We start from the raw sequence: 7,439 nt of genomic DNA, 5'->3' as shown, positions 1-7,439 counted from the left end.
AAAAGGAAGCTCTCAAAGGTATCGTTAGGATTGCGGTTTGGTGTAGATGGAAAGCTAGAAACAAGGCAAGGTTCGAGAATAAAGAGATTAGAGCAGAAGATATTATCAGTGAGGTGAAAGCTTCGAGTTTTTTATGGTTCAAAAATAGGACTAGCTTTAAAAATTTGTCTTCGTTTAATTAGTGTAAATTTGTAATTATGTAAGTTGGTTTTTTTGTCGCCTCGATTTGAGGTGGGCCGGTAGGTGGAATGAAGTTTACCTTTCCAAAAAAAAGCCTTAAACCATACATAAAAGTATAAAACAATACAAAAGCAAAATCTACAGTTCTACACTACACAAAAACAGATCTACTGTCTTCAAAAATCCAGCTTCATCTAGCTTCCAAGTAGTATCAGGCTATCAGCAACATCCATCTTCACATTCCTTTGCCAAGCAACTCTTCTATCATGCAAACATAAACACAAGACCAGAAGACAACCAACAACTATTAATCTAAGTAATCAGAAATGTGACCAGATAGATCTAACATTGGATAGTAAACCAGCAGGTAATGAAAGCGCATCTCAAAAACCAAGTTCAAAAGGCTGGTCCTTGTTCAACAATGATGTTCTTCTACCCTTGTAATAATTTCAATATATTACTTGGGTACGTGTTTGATATTTAGACTTATAGACTTGATGGCGAAAACATTTAAAGGTGGTGTTACTTTCCCTGTTTAAGTCATGGACGTTATATAAGTTGCTAATTGTGTATAAGAATTAATTTTAAAAGGGTAAATTTAGTTTAGATTTCAAAATTTATCAGTAGAGTATTAGATCTCAAGTTTTGTAACGTGCATCGAGTTTTTGTGATTTTGATTTATATTATCTACGGTTTTGCATTTACTAGTCATATGTTGGACGTTTGAACAACTTGTACATGTATTGAACTTAAAAATCTTACATGATCAGTGTGTAATTTATAATAGAGTTTGAGATAAGAAAGTTGTAAATTCATAAATAAAAAAAAATATATATATATCAAATATTTATATATTCCTTTTCAGTAGCAAAGGGCTAAAATGGTCATTTGCTTTAGCAATTGGCCCTGATAAATGAACTATTGTTATCTGCCATTTTGTGTTCAGATATAATTTAAATGATTTTTTAATTAATTATGCTGAAATTTAATAGCTTTTTTTGTAAAAAGTTTCAACGATTTTGTATTGGTTTTTCGAATTCTTATGTTAGATAAAAGCAACTCCAAATGTGCAATATTTTTACATAAAGGTGAAAATTTCAACTCAGGTACTTACGAAACTTGAGAATCAAATAGCTACAAGAACAAGACAGATGGGTCAAACAATTCAACAACATCTAGGGTCTGTTGGTCAAACTCGACCCGCCCATTGCAACACATCCATAAAATGACTATTACCCAACCCGCCCATTGAGTAGGCATCCAATAATACTTACAGAAGTTGATGTTTTGAGCAGCTCCCTGATTGCCATAGTTGCATAGCAAGATGCTGCAAGTGTGAAGCTCAATTTGAGGGCTAACTGCTCCCCTTGCAATACTGCTTCTTCATTTTGTGTTTTGTTCGCTTTTGTAACGATGTCTAAATCCGTCCGTGAAGTAAAGATTTGTAGCCGTTCCAAAACAAAGACAATCATTAAAATTTTGTAATCGTAAAAGTATATGGCATACATATCATACATGGTTGTTTAGACAACCGCAAATCATTAAAGAACAAAGGGAACCACTCTACCCTCTCCTTATTTGAGTTCACTAAATAACCTCCCTCTATCTATACATGACTTACAGGATCAACTGCTTCTATATCTCCGGTCAAGGATGATCCGTAGACCTCACAAACGGGTCGGGCCGGTCATGGGTCAAAACGGGTTCGGGTCAATTATAAAAGGGTTGTTTTGGTTCGGGTCGGAACGAGTCTGGGTCAGAACGGGTTCGGGTCAATTATAAAAGGGTTGTTTTGGTTCGGGTCGGAACGGGTCTGGGTCAGAACGGGTCTGGGTCAGAACGGGTCTGGGTTGGGTCAGAACGGGTTTCGGGTCGGGTTAGTTTTTTTTTGGTGGGAGTTATCAACATTGGCATATAAGGTATAACCATATTCAACTGTTAAAGCATTAAAAAAATCGCTAAACTCAGAAGCTCAAAATGTTACCTCTAAGCATTCAACTGTATATATTCAGCTGTTTGGCAAGATCAATAGAGATCAATCCAGCACTGCAACCCATCCCATCAAACAAATTCGCATCACCGTCCACTTGATCATCATCATCATCTGACATTGTCGCACACTCGCATCCGTTCCTTCTCCAGGTGACACCCCTGTTTCAACAACCAAACTTCAACCATCATCATCATCAAACAACAACATGAACAAATATCAAACCGAAATCCAAACCAACAAAGCCACAAAACCTGTCAACCTCTGTAAACGGGCCTAATATTGACCTCATCCGAGCAATCAATTTTGAGTCGTCTTCATTTTTTAGTCAACATCTTCTGTTTCAAATAAGTCGGGCATGATAAACTTTTACAATGACCAAAGCTCCTGCAATCAAACAATAAATCAACAAACCAAGAAACAAAACTTTATTATTATATTAAGAAAAAACTCTAAAAATGAAGCATACATGTAGATCATTCTGCAAAAAAAGTCCCAGTAAGCATTAAACGCTGGTTAGCATTTCTTATTGGCCTGAAAAACCCTACCCGGTGTAACCGATTCCGGGTAGGGTTCGGGTACAGGTACCTTATACTTCAATACCTTTTTCAAATTTCTAATTATTCGACGAAACAACTAAGGTCTCATAGATGAGTACAAAGGTGAAATTATTTCATTAATAGCCGATAGAAAATGAACACATGTACAAGTAAATGGAAAAAAATGCATTAAATGAGGAATTACTAACCTGTGTTGTTCAAAATGTAACATACGAGAACGACAATGAATGGGGGCGGCATTCTACTAACCTTTATTGGAAAGATATCGTTCCGAACATACTTAGACTTCTATTAGATGCTGCATCTGTCATTAACCGATAAGATACTAGTCATTCAACTCGAAGATTGCATAACCAACAAAAAACGTATGGCTGAAAATCATTTTTAGAGCCTACAGTAGACAAATGAAATGGATGCCATCTTATATGACTCTCATGCAGTAAAGGTGTAAGTATCTTAAATAAAAGCAAGAGAATATGTGACATATAATAAAGCTATAAACTTCTTCACTCGTTATATGCCAACATAAAAAAAGACTTGAGGCCTAGAACAACTATTGGTCGATCAAATCGGCTGTAATGTCAATGATAACTCACTAAGTGTAGCCTCATTGCACGACACCTAACCAAACAAATAGAAATTTCACAAACTAGCATACCCCATTCTTAGATGTATGGGATCTTCATAATTATATACTTAAAGCATGTTTCATGCTTCTCGTTGTACTCAACTAACATGAAGGCTCTCATACAAATGTCCTTGGTTTAAAAAAGCGTGACGCGCTCCGAAGCGTTTTGGTTCCAAAAGCTTTAAGCGAAGCTTCAAGCGCAAAGCGAGAGCTTCACGTATAGGAAGCGCTCAAAATAAAAAAAAATTAAAAAAAAATTTTACACATCAATATGACATATTCTACTTGTTAATCAATAATAAACACAAAAACATGATTAAGAAACACACTAAACACATAAAAAAACATAGTTAAAACATAAACCAAAGTCGATTATTGGAGAAAGTATGAAGAATCGATGGAGAAGAGGGAGGGAGGGGCTGAAGATGTTAACTAACGTTCTTTTTTTAGGGTAAAGAAGTAGCGGGCCTCAATTAAACCCTATTAGAGACTATTGGACCTAAATAAAAAACCCAAATCTGACCTGATTGGGCTGAAGCGTCGCTTCGGGCTTAAAGCGCGCTTCAAAACGCTTCACATGATTTGTCGCCTCAGAGCAAAAAGAGCGACATCCCTAGCGCTTCATTGCCTCACGCTTTAAGCTCGCTTTTTTAAACCAAGCAAATGTCAAATGTTGGGATTCATCGTCACCCGGTTAAAGTTTATGAACAATAAACTTGTAACTCTCCAAACCAAAATCTTAGCATACGAGGTTAATAAACAGCTTACAGTTACAAGGGAAATACAAAAAAAAGTGTGCGGGGTAGTTCCAGAGTTCCGGTGGGTTGGTTTCGTGGTTCCACGGTTCCTAAAAAATTAAATACAAATTCCTAAAAACATATCTACATACTAAACTCACTGAAAATACCTAAAAATAAAACAATTTTGGGAAACACAATTTCCAAATCAAAACAATTCATTCGTATCTAGAATCGTATAGCAAGCTCATCTGTGTGATAAATCAACAGTATGCAAATTTATAAGGCGTTTCATTCGTTTATATTTGTAAAACCATGCACTATTTAAGCCAATTAAACTGCTACGACTGATACATAATACATATAAACAACGAATAACTGATGCAGATTAGCTCATACAAAATGAAATTGACGCCTAAAGAGAGAGATGTGTTACATGTCAAAATAAGTAGATGGAACCAAATGTAATTGTTGTATATAGTGTGTGCGTTGTAACAGACTTAACCATCGAATGAATTGAGTTTTCCTCTTCTCTTATATTCTTCTTCTCTATCTTTTGATCATCTACTGTTATTACAAAACTGTTCGTAACAATGGTATCAGAGCTCCCTTTCCTTTTGACTGTGGGTTACTGTTAGGGCAACATCGAATTTCTACAACAACAATCACAATTAGGGCAAGAAAGGGGGAATTGTTACAACAATCAAAATTAGGGCAACAAACGGGTTCAACCATCAGTAGTTCTGGTGATTCACAACAATATTCAACAATCAAGAAATCATTGGTACAACATGGAATTGGCTCTGGAAAGTATTATGTCAATATCGCAAGAGGGTACTGTTAAAGATTACTGCGATTAGTTTTAAATCTTGTTCGATCAAGTTAGAAATCTTGAAGAAATTTCTGAAATCTATGCTATATACCTATTCATATGTGGTTTAGAACCGAAAATTAGGAAAATCTTTGCTAGATGGCATCAATATAGCTGCACTACAGTGAAAGATGTGATTTCATTGGCTTTAAAAATTGATTCTAATGGCTTGCAAGATTCTTTTTCTCCATTTAATCCTAATTCGTCTTTTTATAACAAAGATTTAGAGTTTGACATTAACATCACTCTTGAGGAATTGATGAAAGATAATGAGTTGTTTCGGAATGGAAAGATTCAAGAAACTATTGATGGCTCTAATTAAATGAATGGGTTAGGGAGTATTTTTGTGGATGAAAGCTTAGAAAATGAAAAGGATGAGGAAGTTACAGATTCTGAAAATGAAATTGAAATAGATGATGCTTGTAACAAAGAATTGGTGGTATGGTTTGAACTTGAGGGAGAAGAAACTTCAAAGGATATTAGGTTTGTGATTAGGTCATCCAGTATCCGGTTAGACAGCCAGGTTAGATTGGACAAGCATGTGGGATTCTTGGGTTTAATGAAAGAATCATGTTTTTGGAAGATGAAGAAACGATTAAATAGATACGGGTTGGGTTTTTAACATAGAATGTAAAAGTGGAGAGATTGCTAAGTTGAAATTTTTTGTAGAACTGGTAGACAAAAACAGGGTCTGGGACGTTGGATTACAGTTGGGTTCAGTCCTACAGTTGGGTTCAGTCCTGAAAGTATCACACCTGGATTGGGTGAAACATACTAAGGCTTACAAAATTATTCCAAGTATTAAGCCTAAACTAATGAATGTCATTTTAAGTCTATTAAAGATGTTATTTGGCATTGAAATTGTCTGCTTAAGCAATCAAATGGTGATGCAAAGGTGTTATGTCATAAATTGCATTAGAAGTGGTGAGGTTGATCTATTAATTGTTGTGAAGGCTTGTGCAAAAGGCAATATGCGTGGTGTATGTTTTGGTCTTAGAACCAAATTGGTCAGGTTGTTTGGGCTTAGATACTCGATCACCCAAACTCCCAAATTATCTAGAATAAAAATGCACAAAGTTAAAAATCAAGATAATGTTGATTTTCAGCTTGTTAAGGATGATACATTTTTACACAAAATCAAAGTGAGGAAGAAGGTGCATTCGGGTGATGGTGAAGAGTATGCTAGTGTTCAAGGGTGTTATGGGTTGGCAGCAGCTGATACGAAACAGAGAAACATTGATGTAATGAAAATGATAGTTACAATTGAAGATGATTATGGGAACTACTGGCTAGGTATCGGCTATGGTTTAATCTACTGTGGCAATTCTAGCACTATCAACCAGTGGCCTAAATTGTTGAAGGGCGGTTGTCAATGGTCTCATGATCAAATACGGGTTCCGATGTTAAGAGTAATGAAGCATAAAAATGATAACGATGAGTGGGCAACTCGATATCATGTTGAGGGAAGTAGACAAGCTGAGTTGGTTGTGATATTGTTGTTGTATTTTAACAAAAAGCAACAACTGGTTTTTAAACGGTTAAAGAAATGTATTATGGGTACAATTAGACAATGTAGAATCGTTATGATGTTGCTGTAGCTTGAAGTCCAAGAGGTTACTCTATGGGTATGGGATCCTGGTCCTACAATAATTAACAGTAGTAAAAGTAGTAAGATCGGTAGTGGGTGGAACACCATGATCAAGGGAAGGTGCTGAAATACAAAAAAAAAAAAAAAAAAAAAAAAAAAAAAGATTACAAAGGAACTGAAGACTGGACTGTGTCACTTTAGCAACTGAAACAAGTTGTTATTGGGTCATATGTTGCTACCGATGTATAAAGAAACAATTTTCATGGTTCTATTATGTGGTTGACCATTGCAATTGCTTGCTCAACAGGCTTACCACACAAGTAAAGATATTTTACAAAGCCCAGGCATTTCTGCACCATCTCGTTTACATTGCTTTCTTTTTCAGTTTGTTTGGTCTTTGGAAGTTGACTTTTGAGGTCAAAAGTCTTATATAGGAGGGAAGTATTGTTACATGTCAAAATAAGTAGATGGAACCAAATGTAATTGTTGTATAGTGTAGGGGGTTATTGGTAGTTAGTGGCTATATAGTGTGTGCGTTGTAACAGACTTAACCATCGAATGAATTGAGTTTTCCTCTTCTCTTATGTTCTTCTTCTCTATCTTTCGATCATCTACTGTTATTACAAAACTGTTCGTAACAAGATGTGCCTAATACGAAGAGACTGGAGGCCAAAGGAACCGTGGCCGCCACCGTTGTCGCCGTCTTACAATTGAACTCACTGGACTTGCTCGACGAACCCTAATAGCCCCAAAACGAACAACAAATCATGGTTGCGTTCTGTTTCTTGTCGGAAATCTGTAAATAGAGAGAACAATTACACCCTAAACGAACGTAAATGACGAAAAAGAGGGATGGGGCTTACAAGCGACGAGTGAAGGCTGTGG

At 36.1% G+C, this 7,439-nt stretch overlaps 1 long non-coding RNA gene across 2 annotated transcripts; it reads right to left on the bottom strand.

The window, feature by feature from the left end:
• Positions 1–276: 276 nt before the first annotated feature.
• On the bottom strand, positions 277–3,505 carry LOC110940621. 2 transcript variants are annotated; one of them, XR_004893202.1, is made up of 5 exons: positions 2,919–3,505; positions 2,433–2,557; positions 2,165–2,331; positions 1,455–1,597; positions 277–441 (listed from the first exon to the last, which is right to left on the bottom strand). It is a non-coding gene; the product is annotated as an uncharacterized LOC110940621 (long non-coding RNA). The 2 variants fall into 2 exon arrangements; XR_002593356.2 differs by having other exon boundaries at positions 2,425–2,557; positions 2,919–3,504.
• Between the last annotated feature and the right edge of the window lie 3,934 nt (positions 3,506–7,439).

This window comes from Helianthus annuus, chromosome 5, assembly GCF_002127325.2.
Source record: "Helianthus annuus cultivar XRQ/B chromosome 5, HanXRQr2.0-SUNRISE, whole genome shotgun sequence".
In the NCBI taxonomy this organism is placed as follows: domain Eukaryota; kingdom Viridiplantae; phylum Streptophyta; class Magnoliopsida; order Asterales; family Asteraceae; genus Helianthus; species Helianthus annuus.
Note: the sequence above shows the minus strand (reverse complement) of the source record. Positions and strands in the feature narration are given on the sequence as shown.